Raw genomic sequence first — 21733 nt, 5'->3', positions numbered from 1 at the left:
ATGACAAGGTCGCTATTTTAGACTAGGTGCCCAGGGAAGACCTCTTTGAAGTGGTGACATTTGAACAGTGATCTCAATGACAGGGAGGAGCTGGTCATGAAAAGATCAGAATGAAGAGCACTCTAGATGGAGAGAGCAGATGGTTTTGGCATCCTCGAGATGGCAAGACATTTGAGTTTGAGAAAGAGACAGAGGGCTGGAACTCAGTGGCAGATGGAAAAGTGGTACAAGATGAAGTTGGACAAGTGGACAGCACCTAGATCATTTAGGCATGGCCAGCCATGGTAAGGAATTTGGATTTTAAATGAGATGGGAAGCTCTCAGAAGGGTTTAAGCAAGGAAGTGATTTTCTGTTTGGGCAATGAATTGTAGAGAGCGAGGGTGGAAGTCTAGAGATGTTTAGGAAGCTATTGCAGGAACTCAGGCCAGCAGTACGGCTTGGTCTAGGATACTAGCAGTGAAGATGAGGAGCGTTGGGTGTACAGGGGGTGTGTGGAATGTAGAGTCAGCGGGACTTTCCCATGGTTTTTAGATAAGATGTAAGAAAAAGGAACCAAAGATATGTCCCCTGTTATCAGCTTGGGCACTGGGTGGATGGTGATGCCATTTAGTGAGACAGGTGGGCTGGGAACGAGAAGTGTGTAAGACTCTGATAACTCCCTCCCTAATAGCTGCTCCTTTCTTCCTCCTTGCTAACACAACCCGGACTTTGTTTAGGATGACGGTATGTCCAGCTTAGAGTGATGAATTATGATTGCTGTCATAATCCCATTCCCTTTTGCTAGATACTCAATTCCTTCATCTCCTTTGCAGCAAGGGGTGACTCATTTCTGGCTAATGCGCCCTAAGTGAAAGCCTGTGGGGATAGATGTGGCTGGAACTGTGGCAGCCATCTTCTGACTCTAAGACAAAAGACATAAAGATTAAAGACCAATACATTAAGTATGATAAAGCAGAAAAAAATTACCCAATTGCTGGGTAGTGTAGTTGAACTGTTGGGCAAACACAAGAAATCATCTATTGCCAAACATCTTGTTTATGAAAAAGGTAAAATTATTTGTTTAAATCTTGTTATTTGATACAGGAAAGTTAAGGGAAAGTCTCAGGAGTGCGCTTCTAACCATGTTGAGTTTGAGATGCCTATTAGGTATTCATGTGTAAGTGTCTGCCTAATTTCGTCCTGTCTCCAATGGAATAAAATAGTCTAGACCTTGTAAATCTTAGCATAGGAGTATAGTACTAGAAAATTTGAAGGATTGGCGGCACATGGTGGCTCACACCTATAATCCCAGCACTTTGGGAGACTGAGGCGGGTGGATTGCCTGAGCTCAGGAGTTCGAGAACAGCCTGAGCAACACAGTGAAACCCCATCTCTACTAAAAATACAAAAATTAGCTGGGCATGGTGATGTGTACCTGTAGTCCCAGCTACTCAGGAGGCTGAGTCAGGAGAATGGCTGGAACCCAGGAGGCGGAGGTTGCAGTGAGCTGAGATAATGCCATTGCACTGCAGCCTGGGCAACAGAGTAAGACTCTGTCTAAAAAACTAATAATAAAATCAAAGCAAAACCCTATATCTACAGAAAATATAAAACATTAGCTGGGCATGGTAGTACACACCTGTAGTCCCAGCTACTTAAGAAGCTGAGGTGGGAGGATCAGCTGAGCCTGAGAGGTCAAGGCAGCTGTGAGCTGTGTTTGTGCCACTGCACTCCAGCCTGGGGAATGGAGTGAGACCCTATCTCAAAAAAAGAAAGAGAGAAAGGAGAGGAGAGAGGAGGGGAGGGAAGGGGGGGTGTTAATCATAAAAGTGAATGAAGTTGCAGTGGCCATGAGGGAGATCAAATTAGAAGCTGATCATCAACATATAAGGCTGACTTCCCTATTATGGATGGGTCAGCAGGGTTGAAGTTATTAAAACAGGAAATATAGCATACTGTGGTGGAGAAACACTGTCCTAGACTAGCGTACACATTTCCATTAAGATACCTTGTTGTCCATACGACACAGTGTTCATGTACTGTTGTATTTCCTCTTCTGATTATAACAAATAGTCTAGTGAAAATTCCCCACTAACTTACCCAGGGAACTGTAAGTAGGCCAAATGGAGCTTTTAGCACACTTTCTGGTTGCTGATAAAAATCAGCATCTATAAACCCAATTGCACCTATTTCCATTAGAGCTGCTTTCCAGAACTAGGTCTCCAGTTTTGTACATTAAAAGTTTGCCAACCCACTTGTTTTCTTCCTAAATACTTTATTGTATGCAGGATGGCTTGGGCTTCATCTACAGAAAACAACAAATACATGTATATTTGCCAGTGGGCCTTCAGAAACATCTATTGATTATCTATGTGTACAAGTAACTGAGTCTGCAAAATTGCCTTCATAGGCTAAGTCTCTTGTTTTCTGCCCTTACTGCGAGTCTGTGCTTTTCTGGGGTTAATTGGCTCATCATATTCCGCTTTTGTGCTCCCTAGTTTACCACGATGCTTGGGGTTTTTGCCCCAACGCTTTTCACTTTGTCTTCCTGTAATTTATTACAACCAACCCTTGTGTGTGTGTGTGTGTGTGTGTGTGTGTGTGTGTGTGTGTGTGTGTTTTAACGTTTTTGGACCTGCATTAATTTTTAAGTCCCCAGAGGAACACTATGTTCCCAAACATTATGTTCTGCACTCTCATGCTCATATCACTTTGTGCAGTGCCAGACACCTCCTGGGATCTCAAGAAATGTTGTTTCTTTTTAAAAGATGGGCGATTACTCTAGGAGGCTCATAAAGATCTTTCTCAGTTGAGTTACTTTCACTGTTTATGTGTCCCCAGTGGCTTAGGTCAAAATATTGGTTAATAGGAAGACTCTTAAGTCTTTGGACAGGCATTGCTAGTGTCTCCTTATCTCTGTAAAAGCAAAGATGTTTATTGACTGGTCCTACAGAAGCGTTGGAGAGAAATGATGAAAAGCATTAGGAATGAGGAAGCCTTTGTTGAAAATATGAAACGCCAGAGAGAAAACAGTGTCGTTATTCCCAAGCAGACGTCTGCAGGCGGAGGTTTCTCCACCAATTGAAGCTGTTCATCACTACGAAGGATCCCACAGGATCCTTTCTGCTGCTGGCTTCTACTGCAGAGAGTAGAAACTTCTTTCCAAATACTGTGTCCAGAATATTTCATCTTCTCTCAACTTCTCAGCTCTATCCAGGACATTTCAGTGCTTTCCTCCAAGGCAAACTTAAACCTTCCCCTAAATTCCTTCCTTGAAGGCTGTTTCGAGGCAGAGGGATAGGACCATGGACAGAGGCTTAGCCTACCAATGACTCGCACAGCAGGAAAGCCAATTCTCTTCCTACCAGGAATCCCTGGGAGAGGGTGTTTACATGAATAGACTCTTCTTTACCTATGGGTCACTTTTCCCTTCTCCAACTTCCTTTGGAGTGGCACTGTTTCTTCAAGAAACGTTAGCTCCTTCCACCAACTCCCTGCTCCTTAGACACATAAGAAATATTCATTCTTGCAAATGCAGCTTTTAAAATATTTCAGAATATCTTTATTATAAAATATTTCAGGTGAACAGCAAACTATGAAAATAGTTTAACAAACATGTATGCATAAAACACCTACCTTAACAGATCTTAATTTTGACTTATTTTCTTTAGGGTTTGTTTGTAAAATGTCTTACAATACATTTGAGGGCCCTTACCTACAGCAGATTGCATTCATTTCTCTATTTTTCTCCTTCCCTCTTTTCACAAAAGTAACCACTATCTGGAAGTTACTAGAAGTCATTTCCATGCATGCTTTTATACTTTTGTATTATACATATATATATTTATAAACAATACAGAGTATTATTTTGTGTTTGTAAAGTGTAAAGGAAAACTATATTATGCTGTATATAACATTCGGCCATGTTTTTTATTCATTGTTATTTTTTAGATTTATTTATATTGCAACCCAAAGAACTAAGTCATTACTTGTAATTGTTGCACATGATTCCCTTGCTTGAATATACAAAGGTAATTTATCCTTCCTCTTGCCTTAAGGATGTGAAGGTTGTTTTTAGTTTGTTGTCATGGTGTTTACTATGACAAGCAATGCCGCAATTAACATTTAAATACCAGTCTTCTGGGGCACACCATGTGAGTTTTTCTAGGACAGAGTCTGTCAACCTTGTATCATTGACATTTTGGACTAGATAATTCTCTGTGGTAGGAAGGATGGTGAGCAGCATTCCTCACCTCTAACAGCCAAAAGTGTCTTCAAATATTACTAAATATTCTCTGGGGGGCAAAATGACCCTTGGTGGAAAAACAAGAATCTAGACAATTTACCTAAGAGAGGAACTACAGGTCTTAGGATTCATGGTAATATGTACTGCCATTTTGCATTCTAAAAGTTCTGTTTCTCTGCATTGTGCTAATGTTCGGCATTTTCAGAATTTAAAAATTTTGCCAATTTATGGGTATGAGATGGTAATTTGTTATGGTTTTATTTCATTTTGTTTAATTTCTAGCAATATTGAGCATCCTTGTTGTATGTCAATTGGTCATTAGGGTTTCTCTTCCGTGAATTGCCTGTTCATATTCTTTTCTTTGCCAACTTTTCTTTTTAGTTGTTTATTTTTCTTATTGCTTCATATAAGTTCTTTATAATTTTTGAATACTAATACTTTGATGGTTTTATGCCTAGCAAAATAGCTTCTCTCAATCTGAATTTTCTTTTTGTTGATGATCTCGTTTTTAGTTTAATGTGGTAAAATGTATCCATGTTTTCCTTTATGTTTTATACTTTTATGCTTTATTTAATAAGTTCTTCCCTACCCCAAGGGTGTAAAAATAATCTCATATTTTTTTCTAGAAGTATAAAGTTTTACTGTTCACATGTAGGTCTTTAAACCAACTTAAACTTATTGCAGTGTAAAATAGAAAATATGTATATAATTAATCCAACATATGTTTATCAAACAGATCATCTTTTCATACCTGGCTTGCTATGCCACTTCTGGTTTTAAATTTTGATATTTAGTAGGGCAAACTCGTTGACTTATTCATTTTCAAAACTGCCTTGGCTATTGTGGTTGGTTATCTAACCAACAAATATTATCTCTTTCTCCTTTCTTTCTTTTTTTTTTTTTTTTTTCTTTTTGAGACCGAGTTTCACTCTTGTTGCCCAGGCTAGGGTGCAATGGTGAGATTTTGGCTCACTGCAGCCTCCGCCTCCTGGGTTCAAGCAATTCTCCTGCCTCAGCCTCTGGAGTAGCTGGGATTACAGGTGCCCACTGCCACATCTGGCTAATTTTTATATTTTTAGTAGAGATGGGGTTTCACCATGTTGGTCAGGCTGGTCTTGAACTCCTGACCGTGGGTGATCTACCCACCTCAGCCTCCTAAAGTGCCAGGATTATAGGTGTGAGCCACTGCACCCAGCCCTCTTTTTCCTTTCTAACCTCAATTATTTTCAAGTATTCCTGGACCCTCTCCCATAGTGCATGGTCTAAGCCCATCATAGTAATCCCATTCCATTGGGATTGGTTTGGGCCTGGGCTTGCGTTGCCGTGAGACCTAAGTAGAACTGTGCTAGAGTGGGGTTGGGATGGGATGGGTAAGATTTCGTCACACTTTAAAAAGTACATGAGAAAAAAACTTGCCCTTCCTATGTTTGTACAAAGTTGGAGAAAAATATGATGGCTGATGCCATGGCAGCCATCTTGGCACTCTGAGATGACAAGCTGGAAACCAGCACACAGAGATTAGCGAAGCAGAAAGATGAAAAGGCCCCAGGTCCCCGTGGTGCTGCTGTGCTGTTGAAGTAACCAGTGCTGGAGTCACTTACCACTACCAGCCTCTTATTGCCTAAGCCACTTTAGGTTGTATTTTGTTACTTTCCACCAAAGGCATGTAATTTTTGACCCTTTAGTTTTCCACGTGGACTTTGTAATCATTGTTCCATGTTCCATAATCAGGTTTTGATTTTTTAAAATTGGATTTTCATTGAAATTCAATATTAACTTTGGGAGAACTGACATCTTTATGATAATGAATATTCTAATTCATGAATATGGTATGTTTCCATTTGTTTAAATCTTCTTTAATGTTTTCCATGAGAATATTTTATATACCAAAATACATGTTATATTTATTCCTAGACACTGTATTGCTTATTGCTATTAAGCATGGTACCTTGTTTGCGAGTAAATGTCGTATGTGATAAGTACTGAGATATAGGGTTACAGTGGAATTTTGTATGTTGATCTTATACCAATCAACATACGAGATGAAGTTTTGCTCTGTTGCCCTGGCTGGAGTGCAGTGGTGTGATCTCAGCTCACTGCAACTTCTACTTCCTCAGTTCAAGTGATTTTCCTGCCTCAGTCTCTTGAGTAGCTGGGATTACAGGAGTGAACCACCATACCTAGCTAATTTTTGTATTTTTAGTAGAGACGGGGTTTCACCATGTTGGCCAGGCTGGTCTTGAGCTCCTGATTGTAAGGGATCAGCCTACTTCAGCCTCCCAAAGTGCTGGGATTATAGGCATGAGCCATCCTGCCTGGACAATTGTTGTTTTTTTTTTTAGAGATAGGGTCTCAGTCTATTGCCCAGGCTGGAATGCAATGGCACCATAATAACTCACTGCAGCCTCAAATTTCTGGCTCAAGGGATCCTCCTGTCTCAACCTCCTGAGTATCTGGGACTACAGACAAGCACCACCATGCCCAGCTAAGGTTTAGATTATCTGGGGGGTCTTGCCGTCTTGCTTAGGTTGATTTTGAACTCCTAGGCTCAAGCGGTCCTCCCACCTCAGCTTCCCAATGTGCTAGGATTATAAGTGTGAGCCACTGAGCCCAGCCTGAATCGTCTTTTTAATTCTGGTTTTATCTTCCGATAGTCTGTTTCATATTCTTCATAAACAATTACATTATCCAAACAAGGAGAGTTTGTCTTTTCTTTTTCTCTGCTGTGATGATGGAGATAGCATAGATTCAGCCATGAAGGCCTGTAGTTGCTTGATCCAATTTCCTGTCTTGTGCCCTTTCTTCCTGCCCTATCATTCCTTCATGTGAAGCCTGTTACCACATGTGGTCAGCTTATTTAGCCTCTCTAATGAACCAGTTTGTTTGAAGGGGATAGGGGCTCTCAGTCTAGCCCATAGGTTCAAGCAGTGAACCTGACTTAACACCCACTCCCCTCACTCCATGCAGATCACCTTTAGTCCCCTTTAAGGGGTCTGGAAGCCCCGTTGAGACCTGGAGCCCAACCAGCCCATGTTTATAGCCCCATTTATTGCTTTGCATTTCTGGTTCAAAGAAAAGTTTATATTTGGGCCAGACACAGTGGCTCACACCTGTAATCCCAGCACTTGGGAGGTTGAGGCAGGCAGATCACCTGAGGTCAGGAGTTTAAGACTAGCCTGGCCAACATGGTGGCCATCTCTACTAAAAATACAAAAAATTAGCCAGGTGTAGTGGTGCACTCCGGTAGTCCCAGCTACTGGGGAGGCTGAGGCGGAATTGCTTGAAACGAGGAGATAGAGGTTGCAGTAAGCCGAGATGACACCACTGCATTCCAGTCTGGGCAACAGAGTGAGTATCTGTCTAAAACAAAACAAAACAAAACAAAATATAGGCCAGATGCGGTGGTTCACACCTATAATCCCAGCACTTTGGAAGGCTGAGGCGGGCAGATCTCAAGGTCAAGAGATTAAGACCATCCTGGCCAACATGGTGAAACCCCATCTCTACTAAAAAAAAAATACAAAAATTAGCTGGGTGTGGTGACTTGTGCCTGTAGTCCCATCGACTTGGGAGGTTGAGGCAGGAGAATTGCTTGAACCCAGGAGACAGAGGTTGCAGTGAGCCGAGATTGCACCACTGCACTCCAGCCTGGCACCTGGTGACAGAGCAAGACTGTCTGAAAAAAAAAAAGAAAAAGAAGAAAGAAAGGAAAAGAAAAAATATTTGGAGACAAATGTGTCTTTTAATTTTTCTCTTTTATATTTTCGTAACCATTGCTTTGTGCGTAGAGCTGAGTGAGCACCTCAGAGGTTCAACAACGCTGCCTTGACCAGAAATCATAGTTCCAATGTTGGTTTTTTGTAAAGGATTCCAGAACTAGGTTCTATTACTGCCAATACTTCAGGCAGTAATTATCACCAGACACAGTGCTGCTCAGAATTTCTACAGTGTCTTTCAGGTCCTTGTGCTTGGTAATCACTGTATTTGTGTTTGTCATCTGAGTAGTGGGGAATGAGGGTGGTAAATACTATTTTCTACACCTGAAAAAGCTGAGGCCTCTTACTAGCCAGACAGCCACAGGACTGTGAGCTCCTCCAAAGATAGGGCTGTGCTTTTTCATCCTGTGTCTCTTCACAGTACATAACTCAAAGAAAGATTTTTGAGCTGAGCAAACCAAACTCTGGGCCCAGCTTCACGTACCTGGCTTTATTCAACAAGATGTCCCATGAACCAAGGAGACTGCCCTATTGAGTGTCCTCAGGATCTATGCAGCACCATGACTTGAGGAAATGAGAAAATAAGAAAGACGGGAATAAGAGTCACAATAGTGGATTTTAAGCAAAATAAGTGGGAAGGAATTGTCAATGGCATTTCATCAAGAAAGTGAATTTTGATTGAGATTTAGATATTTTTTATATAAATCCCCTTATATAAACTAGCTTAGTATGTAAATAAAATCAAAATAGCATTCATTAAAATTGCAAAACTTATTTATTAAAATATGTAAAACAGCCAGCTGTAACAATAGTGACTAAGAAGTGTAAAAATAAATTATTTTGTTCAACAAAATGTATTGAGTTCCTACTGTGTGCTCACATTGTACAGGAAGTAGGAATATGAAGATAAATAAAACAGATCCCTGTGCAACTAAAAATCTAGTTGGGCCAACTGATGGGTAAATAAATCATCCAAATATAATGGGATAGGCCAGGTGCATTGGCTCACAGCTGTAATCCCAGCACTTTGGGAGGCCAAGGCGGGCAGATCACTTGAGATCAGGAGTTTGAGACCAGCCTGGCCAACATGACAAAACCCTGTCTCTGCTAAAACTACAAAAATTAACCGGATGTGATGGTGGGCACCTGTAATCCCAGCTACTCTGGAGGCTGAGGCAGGAGAATTGCTTAAACCTGAGAGGTGGAGGTTACAGTGAGCTGAGATTGTGCCATGGCACTCCAGCCTGGGCGACAAGAGTGAAACTCTGGCTCAAAAAGCAAAACAAAACAGAATGAAATATGATGGGATAGGCTTCTTAAAAGAGTGTTAGTTTGAAGAAATACATGTATCCCTGTGTTCACAGCAGCATAATGCACAATAGCCAAGAGGTGGAAGCAACCTAAGTGTCCAATGACAGACGAATGTATAATCGGCCAACTGGGCGCTGTTCGCCTGCAGCCCAGAAAAGCCAATGCGAAACAGCAGGTTTTGCAGCACAGAAAGAGTTTAATAAATGCAGGACCAGCCAAGTAGAAGGGCAGGAAGTAATTCTCAAATCCACCTCCCCAAGAATTTGAGGACTAGGTTTTTTTGAGGATAGTTTGGCAGGCAGGGGCTAAGGAATGGGGAATGCTGATTGGTTGAGTTGGGGATGAAGTCATAGGGGGTTGAAGCTGTTTTCTTGCACTGAGTCAGTCCTTGGGTGCAGATTATGGGTCCAGGTGGTGCCAGTTGATCCATACAGAATACAAGATCTGAAAAATATCTCAAAAACCCGTCTTAGGTTCTACAATAATGATGTTATTTATAGGAGCAATTGGGAAACTTGTAAATCTTGTCACCGTTCGCTACAGGACTCCTGAATAGTAAGGAATTTTTAAAAGCCAAATTATAAAACAATGAATGGTTAGAGTTTAATTATGTCTATATCTTAGCAGAATTCAGTCCCCTGTCACAATTCTAACCTTGTGGACTTATGTTAGTTACATGAAAGTGGTTTTGGTCCCTGAGCAAGTAGAGGGGTTTAGTTCAGGAAGGAAGTATCATCGTCTTTGTTTTAAAGTTAAACCGTGAACTAAATTCCTCCCATAATTAGTTTGGAGTAAGCAAGTCAACTTGTGAGATTAAAAGCAAGATGGAGTTAGTTATGGTTGATTTCTTTCACTGCCATAATTTTTGTAAAGGTGGCTTGCAGTGGGTAAATAAAATGTATGTGCATACAATGGATTATTATTCAGTCTTAAAAAGGAAGGCAATCTTGGCACAGGCTACAACATGGATGAATCTTGAGAATATGCTGCTGAGTGAAATAAGCAAGTCACAACAGGACAAATACTGTGTGATGACACTCATGTGAGGTATCTAGAATGGTCAATTCATAGGAACAGAAAGTAGAATGGTGGTTGCCAGAAGCTGGGGGAGAGGGAGAAATGAGAGTTGTTTCATGGGTACAATGCTTCAGTTTTGCAAGATGGAAAATTCCGAGAGACTGATGGTCCAACGATGTCTACATACCTAACACAAATGCATGGTAGACTTAAAGGTGGTTAAGATGGCAAATTTTATATTGTGGGTATTTTTACCACAATTTTTTAAAATGTTAAAAAAAAAAAAAAAAAAAAAGGTTAGCATCCCGAGGGCCAAGGCATTTTTAACATCTTGCAGAATGCCTGCTATCATAGTAGGCACTTAACAAATATTTTCGTCCCTTTGGCTTCTCCTCCCCATCCTGTGTCCTACACACAGTACAAAGGCCACGAGCCAATTCAGCAAACAAAGGCACTTCTCTCCCCAGGACACAAACAAGAATTTCAAATATTTGTGATTTGAGATTTGTCCTGGTCACACCAACTATTCTTTACTTCTCAGATATGCTTATCTGAGTTCTTTTGGCATTTAGCTTGCCTAAAGATAGATACTGTTTCTACTTCCCAAAACAGAATTGTGATGGACTTTGTAAGGAAAAAAAAAAAAAAAGAAAAAAAAGTGGGAGGAAGTCTGTGAAATGAAATCATTATTAGGCGGTGCTACAAATGGCTCTTGGGCCCTGGGTGCAGCCCAGCACAGGAGGAGGGGTGTGGTAATTAGCATGGATTTGCAGTTCTGCCGCTCACCTTTGTTCCCTCCCTCCACTGGCTGTGTCTGATTCTAGTTGCTGGGTTTATTCTCTTGTGTTTGTTTTTTTTTTTCACTTGGCCAAAAATAGAGAGACAAAAAAAGTTTCCTTAGACTTACTTCAGCTTTTTACTTTTTTCCTTGTGTGTTTGGTTTCCTCTTACATGATCCTTCCTTCTTCCTGCCACCTGCTGGTTTCTCTGTGGTGGGGCTTAGAAACCAACGCCCCACAATATGGCACGCTGACACGCTGCACTGAAGCATCCTCAAGTTCTCTCTGACCTTTCCGACCTTGCCTCCTCACCCCACATCTCTACCAGAGAAATTGAAGTTCCTTTATCTGCCTGAGATCAGTCTTTCTTTCCCTCTCTGGAAGACCAAGAATGTAACCACACATGAACAGACCCTTTCACAAGATAATGCCTGTCTTTCAGACTCATTTATATTCCAAAGAAAACTATTTACAGGTTAATTTTGAGTCTCCATCCTGTGATTCTCCCTAGTAATCATTTATGGCCCCCCCAAGAGAATTCTCCTTCTCCCCCCTCCCATAACCTGTTTTACAAGGATCCAAGCCTCCATTTTTTTCTGTAACCTCAAGATGGTATCAAAGCTTCTGTATCTCATTGGGAAACTGGGTCTCCATTCTGAAGGCTTCCTTGTATACATGTAACCATAAAAGGTTCGTTGCCCGATGCCCACAGCAAGTCAACATACCAAGACGCCCAGTTGCAGCAGAGAAAGTGGTTGAATCATAGGGTCACCGAATAAGGAGACGGGAGAAAGACTCAAACCCATCTCCAGGAGGAAGTTGGAGTTAGGGTTGTTAAGGTTTTGGAGTAGGCCAGTGTAGAGGTCGTCACTTGGTAGAAGAGTATAGAGTGACATCACGGGACAGGGAGATGAAGCAGATATTCACTCATGCTGATCCTCTTCCTCTGTGGGAGTCTTCAAATCGTTTGCTAGAATTAGGGGTCTAAAAAGCATCTTAAGCAATCCTTAAGATCCTTAAACAAAAGCCTTTTGATTGATTCTAATGCCAGAGATCCAGGCTAGAGGAACAGAGAGGATACAAATCTTCAGTATCTAGTGACTTTTATCAACAAGGAAGTGGGCCAAAGTGCAGCCTGATTAATGCTTATATTTAATTAATAATGTTATATAACATATTACGTAATATATTTTATTATATTAATGCTTATAAATACCTATATTTCTGTCCAGAACCCTCATGCAATTTTTGTCGACCCTGTCCGGAGAGTCTGATGCACATTAAGTAAACGCGTATACCTTTTCTCCCATGTTCGTCAATCTGCCTCATATCAGTGACTTCGCAGCAAACTTTTACCTGCTCTTCCTACCTTTCTCAAGTATAGCTTTTCCTTGCGTTCTGTAACCCCAGCTTGGTGCACGGTATTCATGATGGACAGGTTGAGTTGCAAGATTTAGTGACAGCACAGACATGGAGCCTGGAAAGGGCCTGCGGGATTTGAATTGAGGGATGTGTGTTTCCCATCCAAGCCCTGGTTGGAGCTCCGCACTGTTGGTTCTGACGTGGCCATGGCCCTGGGCATGCACAAGGCCAAGATGCGTAGTAGAGCAGAGGTGCCCTGCCTAGTGCTGGAGGAGAAAGTTTCAGGCGTCTTTCAACCTCCTCATGCCGGTATGTTGAGAGAGTAAGTACAGAACAGAGCCAACTGAAGACCTCCTTCGGAGACTGGAGGAATCATAGAACCAGCTGAGGTTTCCACCCTGGAGATTTGATCATGCCACTTTTTTTTTTTTTAAAAGACCGGAGTCTCGCTCCGTCATCCAGGCTGGAGTGCATGGCGTGATCTCAGCTCACTGCAACCTCCACCTTCTGGTTCAGATTATTCTCCTGCTTCAGCCTCCTGAGCAGCTGGGATTACAGGTGCACACCATCACACCCAGCTAATTTTTGTTGTTGTTGTTGTTGTTATTTTTAGTAGAGACAGGGTTTCACCATGTTGACCAGGCTGGTCCCAAACTCCTGACCTCAGGTGATCCACCCACCTTGGCCTCTGAAAGTGCTGGGATTATAGGCATGAGCCACCATGCCTGGCCTCATGCCACTTTTTAAATTTAATACTTAAATAGTTCTTGCTATGTGACAGACACTGTTCTAAGTGCTTTGATTTTATTTTCACATATTTATTTATTTTGAGATGTAGTGTTGCTCTGTTGCCCAGGCTGGAGTATAGTGGAGTGATCTTGGCTCACTGCAATTTCCGCCTCCTGGGTTCAAGTGCTTTTCCTACCTTAGCCTCCCAAGTAGCTGGGACTACAGGTGTGCGCATCACCATGCCAGCTATTTTTGCATTTTTTTAAATAGCGATGGGGTTTCAGTATGTTGGCCAGGGTGGTCTCAAACTCTTGACCTCAAGTGATTAGCATCTCCTGACCTCAGGTGATCCACCTGCCTTGGCCTCCCAAAATGCTGGGATTACAGGCGTGAGCCACTGCACCTGGCCTCTAAGTAGTTTTAAATATTAACTCATTTAATGCTTACAACAACCCTGTGAGCTGAGAACTACTATTGTCTGAACTTTATGGATGACAAAAAGGAAACTGAAGCCCAGAGAGGTTAAGGACTTGCTCAGAGTTACCCAGCTCTTATTTCTCTGGTTTGTAGATGGCACCTTCTTGCTGTGTCGCCACACAGTGGAAGAAGGGAATTAGCATCTCTCTGATATTAGCATCTTTATTACTTGAAGTCATGGTTTTCGCATCTCTACTGTGCTGCCACTCTGGTTTATGTAGAGTCTCCCAGGATCTCCTTTGGAGATTTCATGGCTGATTTTTACAAAGTATCTCCCCTAAGGTGTAACTCTCTGTTGGGTTTGGGCAATGTGTATATTCCTCTGAAACTTCTGTGTGCCTCCTGGGATATTCACTGGATATTCACAGGCCTCATTCTGTAGAAGACATCAGAATCTGCCCTTCTTTCTCTCCAGGGATCAAGTCACAAGGAAGCCACTTCTACTCATATAAACATTAAGAAACACAATTTCAGGCCAGGCGCAGTGGCTCACGCCTATAATCCCAGCACTTTGGGAGGCCAAGGCAGGTGAATCGCCTGAGGTCAGGGGTTCAAGCCCAGCCTGGCCAACATGGTAAAATCCTGTCACTGCTAAGAAAAAAAAAAAAAAAAATTAGCCAGGCATGGTGGTACGCCTGTATTCCCAGTTACTCAGGAGGCTGAAGCAGGAGAATGGCTTGAACCCGGGAGGTGGAGGTTGCAGAGATCGCACCACTGCATTCCAGCTTGGGTGACAGAGCAATACTCTGTCTCAGAGAAAAAGGAAAAAGTAAAGACAAGACACGCAGATTCAGCATATAACAAGCACTATGTTATCTTCATGGTAAGAAGTGCTCTGTCCCCACATGGGCAAGGACACTACCTTGGGATCTGTCAGTAGTCTGGTGAGTTTGCAGGAACTCTTTCCCACATCCCTCTTCCAGACCCTTGGGAACAGGGTCATGAGTTTTTTAGGTGGTTGGCTGGAGCTGGAAGACCAGTTCAGAGCTGTGGGACAGGTTTTCTGGTGAGAGTAGCAAACTGGTCTGGAGGGAAGCCCAGGACATTGGCCTCCTTACTCTGGAAGACCATGGCCATAGCTCGGAACATCACAGGTACTCTGCTAATCCTCTGAACCTTCCATATGTCCCTCTGGCTGTGCCCCAGATGACTTTGCCTAGTAAGAACTGGGTTAGCGGAGAGGAAAGATTTAGAGGAAGTTAGGATAAGCTTGGATTTCTGCTGCCTACATTAACCCTGACTTGTGTTGTGGGACCAGGCCTCATTGCTACACGGAGATTTGTCTCTGGCTCTTTCATGTCTCCTGCCAGCTTGCCAATCATAATTCTGAAGCCCTCTGCCCACTCTCCATCTCTAAAATGCTTTTCCTGGATCTTCTTCCCACAGAGCTCTGAGGCTGAGCTGGCTGGAACTGATAGAAAGCAAATTGGGGCTAAGAAATGAGTGGATCACTTCTGAGTTACAGCCTAAGCTCTATACACTGCATTCACAGCTTAACAGGGACATTGAAACCAAAAAGTTTAAAAACTCAAAGGAATGGTTGGTGTGGAGGCTCATACCTGTAATCCCAGCACTTTGGGAGGTTAGGAGGGACAATTGCTTGAGGCCAAAAATTTGAGACCAGCCTCAGCAACATAGAGAGACCCGGTCTGTATTAAAAAATTTAAAATTAGCTAGGGTTGGGTACAGTAGCTCACACCTGTAATCCCAGCACTTTGGGAGGCCAAAGGAGGTGGATCCCTTTAGGTCAGGAGTTCAAGACCAGCCTGACCAACATGGAGAAAACCCATCTCTACTAAAAATACAAAAATTAGCTAGGCGTGGTGGTGAGCACCTGTAATCCCAGCTACTCGGGAGGCTGAGGCAGGAGAATAGCTTGAACCCGTGAGGCGGAGGCTGCAGTGAGTCAAGATTATGCCATGGCACTCCAGCCTGGTGACAGAGTGAGACTCCATCTAAAAAAATATTAAAATTTAAAAATTTTTAAAAATAAAAATTAGCTGGGCATGGTGGCATGTGCCTGTAGTACCAGCTACTTGGGAGGCTGATGCCGGGGGATCTCTTGAGCCCTGGAGTTGCAAGTTACAGTGATCATGCCACTGCTTAACAGAGTGAGACCCTGTCTCAAAAAACAAAACAAAACAAACAAAAAAAACCCCTCAAAGGAGTGAACATCTCAGGGAGGACAACAGGCTCCTTGAAATACTAGAGATTTGGGGGATGGTGTCTTAGTGTGTTCAGGTGCTGTAATAAAATGCCGTAGACTGGGTGGCTCACAAACCTCTGAAATTTGTTTCTCACAGTTCTAGAGCAGGGAAGCCACAATCACAGCAGTCAGTATCTGGCGAGGCCTGCTTTCTGGTCCAGAAACAGCACCTTCTCACTGTGTCCCCACGTGGAGGAAGGTGGGTAGACATCTCTCTGAAGTCTTTTATAAGGGCGCTAATCGGAGCCCTTGTGACCCGATCACCTCTCAAAGGATCCACTGCTAAAAACATGACTTTGAGGGTTAGATGTTCAATATATGAAATCCGGGGAGACACAAACATTCAGTCCATAGCAGCTGGAGTCCCAGCCGCCTCCTGTTTGTATTTGCATCTAAAAGCGGCCCTCATATCAGTGTCAGGTCCATGGGCCTCCTCCAATCCAAGGTAAAAACATTCACTTTGGAGCAACAGATCTCTCTCTTTCTCTCTCTGGAGTTTGTCCTTAGGATTTAGCAAATTCTAAGACCCAGATCAGGGCATGCTAACCAGTTCCGTTTACTGGCACCTGGAGTAGAATTCTTTGTTGAGTTGGGTATTTCCTCTGACGTCACTGGGCGACTCATCAAGACTCCCCGGTGGGTCTCTGCCAGGAAAACCTGCATGGCGAAGGAGGCTTGGCCTTCGAGGAAGAGGGCCTGTGTCCCGGCAGGCTGGCTGTGTCTGCTCCAGGATGGCCTCTCCTCGTGGCTGCTGGTTTTCTGGGCTAATGCACTTTTGACCCAAGAGGGGAAAAAAGAAGTAAACCCAGGAGCTAGAGCCATCAGCTGTTACTGGGTGGGATTTGTGAACTGGTGGGCTGGTGGCAGCCCCAGCCCTTCCTGCTCCTTCAGAGGTTGCTGTCCTTCCAGGTCCCTGTACCCCGCCTGCCTTCCCCGCCCCCACTCCCTCCCTACTGTCTCCCTAGCCACTTCTCACCGAGACCAGCTGCCTAGGTGACACCTTTTGCTTCGAAAACCTTCCTTGTTGTTCTTCCTTGGCCTTTTTCTCAAAATACTCCTCTCTCTTTCCTCCTTCAACGCCAGACTGTTGGCATCTGTCTCCGTGTCTTGTGCAGGCTGCCATCTCTGGCTCACCATGGTTTTATAATTGCCTCTGGTTAAAGTTTAAATAGATGGGTTTCAGCCCAAGAGAAAAATGTAAACAAGCCCTTTCTGCAGTCTTTCAGAACTGCTGACTTCCAGGGCTTTTGAGTTCTGTGCTAGGAAATTCATTCTGCTCCTCCCTAACCAAGGAACTGAGAAACGCCATTAGGGCTTTCAGAGTCGCGACAGCCTCTCTGAAACCATTGAGAGGCTTTTAGATGATCCGCACTTTTCCTTTTAACTCAATTAAGCCATCAGGATCCAGTTCCGATCCTAGCATGTTTGTCTGGTGTGTTCAGGTGACAGAATAGTTCAGCAAATCTTCGTGGTCTGGCTTCTGACTAGCAAGGAAATGAAAGGAATTGTCATTTCGTTCCTGGAGTTTTTTCGATGTGGGGAGCAGGGGATTGTAATTGTTGCCCCAGGATTTTTGGTTGACGAGGTTATCTTGTGAGTCATGAGAATGGGACAATTTTTGGCCCACACAGAAGGAAAAGGGCAGGCTGAGTTTGAGCTCATGCATTCAGGCATATGTCCTCTTATTTGCTGTGTGGTTTTTTTTTTGTTGTTGTTGTTATGTTTTGATTTTTGTTTTTGGAAGTAAGTGGGCCATTTATTTTTGAGTCTTGATGAAGAGTATTGATTTTCTATATTTTTCTGCTTTGTGTAACTTGTGTACTTGTGATCTGGTGTCAGGATGGATTCAGTAATACTTTAAGATGTTTTAGTCAAGGATTGGCTCAGATCTTTGCCTTTTCCTACTCAAAAACCTTCCATAATTCCCCATTTCGTGCTCAGACTTTTCTTCACAACCGTCTATGGTCGGCCTCAAATCACTTTTCGCTATTCCAGCCATACACTGAGCCCATGGGAGCTTTTCTACCCAGCTCCTGTAACCCGTTTCTTATTCTACAGTGTCCTGACACCTGGGACTCCTTCCCAGCTCTGCTCAGCGTCTTCTCAGAACATTCTTCCAGTGTTCTATGGCACCTTCCTTGCCCCTGGCCACAACCAGAACCAAGCACTCCTCTCTTTAGCTCTCCAGCGTAAGACGATTTCCTTTATGGTAACTAGTCTCTCTTTTCTTTTCTGTTTTGTTGTTGTTGTTGTTTTGTGGTTGTTGTCGGACATAGTTTCACTCCTGTTGCTCAGGCTGGAATGCAATAGCATGAACTTGGCTCACCGCAATCTTTGCCTCCCGGATTCAAGTGAATCCGGGGTTTCACCATGTTGACCAGGATGGTCTCGATCTCTCGACCTTGTGATCCACCCGCCTCGGCCTCCCAAAGTGCTGGGATTACAAGCTTGAGCCACCGCGCCCGGCCAATTTTGTATTTTTAATAGAGATGGGGTTTCTCCATATTGGTAAGGCTGATCTCGAACTCCTGACCTCAGGTGATCTGCCTGCCTCAGCCCCCCAAAGTGCTGGGATTACAGGTGTGGACCACCGTGCCCTGCCTGCCTGCCCTCCCTTCCTTCCTTCCCTTCTTCCCTTCCTCCCTCCCTCCTTCCCTTCCTCCCTCCCTTCCTGCTTTCCTTCTTGCTTGCTTTATTTCTTTCTCTTCTTTTTCTCTTTTCTCTCTCTCTTCTCTTTCTTTCTTTCTTTCTCTCTTCTCTTTTCTTCTCTCTCTCTCTTTTCTTTTTTTCTTTTCTTTCTAAGTCTCACTCTGTCACACAGGTTGGAATGCAGTGATGCAATCTTGCCTCACTGTAACCTCCACCTCCCAGATTCAAGCAATTCTCTTGCCTCAGCCTCTCAAGTAGCTGGGATCACTGGCATGCGCCACCATACACGGCTAACTTTTGTATTTTTAGTAGAGCCAGGGTTTCACCATGTTGGCCAGGCTGGTCTCCAACTCCTGGCCTCAAGTGATCTGCCCGCCTCAGCCTCCCAAAGTGCTGGGATTAAAGGCCTGAGCCACCGCGCCCAGCCTGAACTTGAATTTCATTGTTTATTATTGATCCTAAGCTCGTGTGGCAGCTTCCTGCACTCCATGCTCCTCCCTCCAGCACAGGATGATTTATTCTGTCCATCATAGTGCCCAGCTTCGTGTGTGGCCCATAATCAGAGCTCAATTAATATTCAATCTTTGTTTTTAATCCTCCTTATTTTCAACCAAAAGTTAACGTCAACATTTTGTTGTTGTTGTTGAGACAGGGTCTTGTTCTGTTGCCGAGGCTGGAGTGCAGGAGTGCAGTCTCCAGTCACTGCAGCCTTAACCTCCGAGGCTCAAGATATCCTCCCACTGCAGCCTCCTGAGTAGCTGGGACTACAGGTGTGCACCACCATGCCCAGCTAATTTTTATATTTTTGTAGAGACAGGGTTTCGACATGTTGTCCAGGCTGGTCTTGAACTCCTGGGCTCAAGTGATCCGACTGCCTAACCTTCCCAAAGTGCTGGGATCACAGGCATGATGTGCCAGCTTGCCGTGGCCCTGATGTCAACAGTTTAAAAATGGCCCTTGGGAGGAATCAAGAGGAATATAAAAAGGATTTTGAAGTCAGGCAGATTTGGGCTCAAACCTCAGCTCTGCTGACTCTTAGTACAAGTGGTTTTTCCCTGATTCTGATCCTTTCTCAGCCTTGCTTTCTTCATCTATAAAATAAAGATAATAAGATCTATTTTATGGGGTTTTTTTGAGAATTAAAATGAAATCATACAAGAACCAGACACAGTTACAGCTTATCCTTACCCTCTCTTGATGCTAAAACAGTTCAAATGTTGAAATACTGTACTCTGGAACGTAAGTCTTATCAATCAATTTAAAAGATCCATGCCACGTTTTCCCGTTATTACCACAAGCTTCCGTGATAGAACAATTTCTTCTCACTTGCACTCGCAGGTTTTTTAAAGGCTTATACTTTGTGAGTAGGATTGGACTTGTTCACCGAAAAACCGAACTCTGTAAAATCTTTTAAAGAGTTTTATTGTGAGCCAGTACAAGTGACTGTAGCTCAGAGAAAACAAAAACCTGAGAAGCATTGAGTAAGTGGTCCTGAGGTGGTCAGGTTAGAGTCTGGTTTTATGCATTTTAGAGAGGCAGGAGTTACAGGCAAAGACATAAATCAGTACATAGAAGGTGTACATTGGCTTGGCCCAAAAAGGCATGACATCTTGAAACAGGATGCAGGGGGAGGGTGTGGGGCCTACAAGCCATAGGTGGGTTTTAGGGAATCTTTAGCTGGCAATTGCTTGAGAGTTAAGCTATTATCTAGACTTGAAGTTAGTAGAAAGAAGTGTCTGAGTTCAGACAGAAGAGTTGTGAGGCCAACGTCTTTATTATGTAGAGGAAGCCTCCTGGGTCACAGCCCTCAGAGAATAGATGGTAAATGTTACTTTTCAGACCTTTATGTGTGTGTGTGTGTGTGTGTGTGTGTGCGTGTGTGTGTGTGTTGTTGTTGTTGTTGTTGTTTTGAGACAGGGTCTCACTCTGTCACCCAGGCTGGACACGTGGTGGCGAGACCACCACTCACTGCAGCCTCCACCTCCTGGGCTCAGGTGATCCTTCTGCTTCTGCCTCCCGAGGAGCTGGGACTACAAGCCCATGCCTCTACAGGCTGCTAATTTTTTTTTTAATTATTATTTGTAGTAATGGGGTCTTGCCATGTTGCCCTGGCTGGTCTCAAACTTCTGGGCTCAAGTGATCCTCCTGTCTCAGCCTCCCAAGGTGCTGGGATTAGAAGCCTGAGCCACCATGCTCAGCCAATGAATCTCTCTTAGATCTGAGAAAGCCTGGCCGCGTTAATGGAGATTCTCTACAGAAGCAGGTTGCCCCCTTTTGTGATGGTTTTGCAGGGCTACTTCAAAATATGGCAAAGAAATATACTCTGGGGTATTTTGATTGCCATCTGGATCTGCCATCCTGTGATGCTATACTAGAGTCAGTTTGGAAAGTAAGCCACGTTATACCAGGTTCACTTTTTAAAACCCATTAAAAAAAAAAAACCATTAACACGATTCTAGGGTTTATGGGGTATCACTTAACCCTGCCTGGCATGGCCTTAGGTCTTGTTTATATTTGGCATCTTACTGCCACCAAAAGTCTGTTTTGTCAGTCTTATGATCTCTGCATTAATACGAATACGGGTCATTTGTGCCCAGACTCCAAAGTGGAGGCGGTATAAGGAGGTGTGTCTGACCTCCCTTCCCATCATGGCTGGAAATTCAATTTTGGGGGGATTTTTCTGGATTTCCCTTGGCCAAAAGGGGTCTATTTAGTTGGGGGTCTTAGTATTTTATATTTGGTTTACAAACCTATTTATTGGTCTCCAGAAGAAGTCCCAGTGGTGGGGATAATGAGGAGGCAACCTCTCTGCTTGCCACTGAGTTTCTTTCTTTCTTTCTTTCTTTTTTCCTTTCCTTTTCTTTTTTTTTTTTTTTTTTTTTTTTTTTTGAGGCAGAGTCTCACTCTGTTGTCTAGGCTGTAGTGCAATGGTCTCATCTTGGCTCACCACAACCTCTGCCTCGCAGGTTCAAGTGATTCTCCTGCCTCAGCCTCCACAAATAGCTGGGATTACAGGCACCCACCACCACGGCCCACTACTTTTGTGCTTTTAATAGAGACAGGATTTCTCCATGTTGATCAGGCTGGTCTAGAACTCCCGAGCTCAGGTGATCCACCCGCTTTGGCCTCCCAAAGTGCGGGGATTACAAGCATCAGCGACCGCGCCTGGCCTGAGTTACTTTTATATCCAGTCCCTCGTAGGGGCCAAAGCAACTTGGATGCTGATCTGCCAGCATGTTGACTTCTGATTAACCCCAGTTC

At 43.5% G+C, this 21733-nt stretch overlaps 1 protein-coding gene and 1 pseudogene across 4 annotated transcripts in view; both read left to right on the top strand.

Moving 5' to 3' along the window:
• The window catches only part of MKLN1 (muskelin 1), a 380873-nt gene that overhangs the window by 66829 nt on the left and 292311 nt on the right, over window positions 1–21733 (top strand). The gene's annotated exons all lie outside the window — the stretch shown is intronic.
• LOC141580042 (large ribosomal subunit protein eL27-like) overlaps window positions 1798–21733 on the top strand; it is a 33155-nt pseudogene continuing 13219 nt past the window's right edge.

This window comes from Saimiri boliviensis, chromosome 10, assembly GCF_048565385.1.
Source record: "Saimiri boliviensis isolate mSaiBol1 chromosome 10, mSaiBol1.pri, whole genome shotgun sequence".
NCBI classification, from domain to species: domain Eukaryota; kingdom Metazoa; phylum Chordata; class Mammalia; order Primates; family Cebidae; genus Saimiri; species Saimiri boliviensis.
Note: the sequence above shows the minus strand (reverse complement) of the source record. Positions and strands in the feature narration are given on the sequence as shown.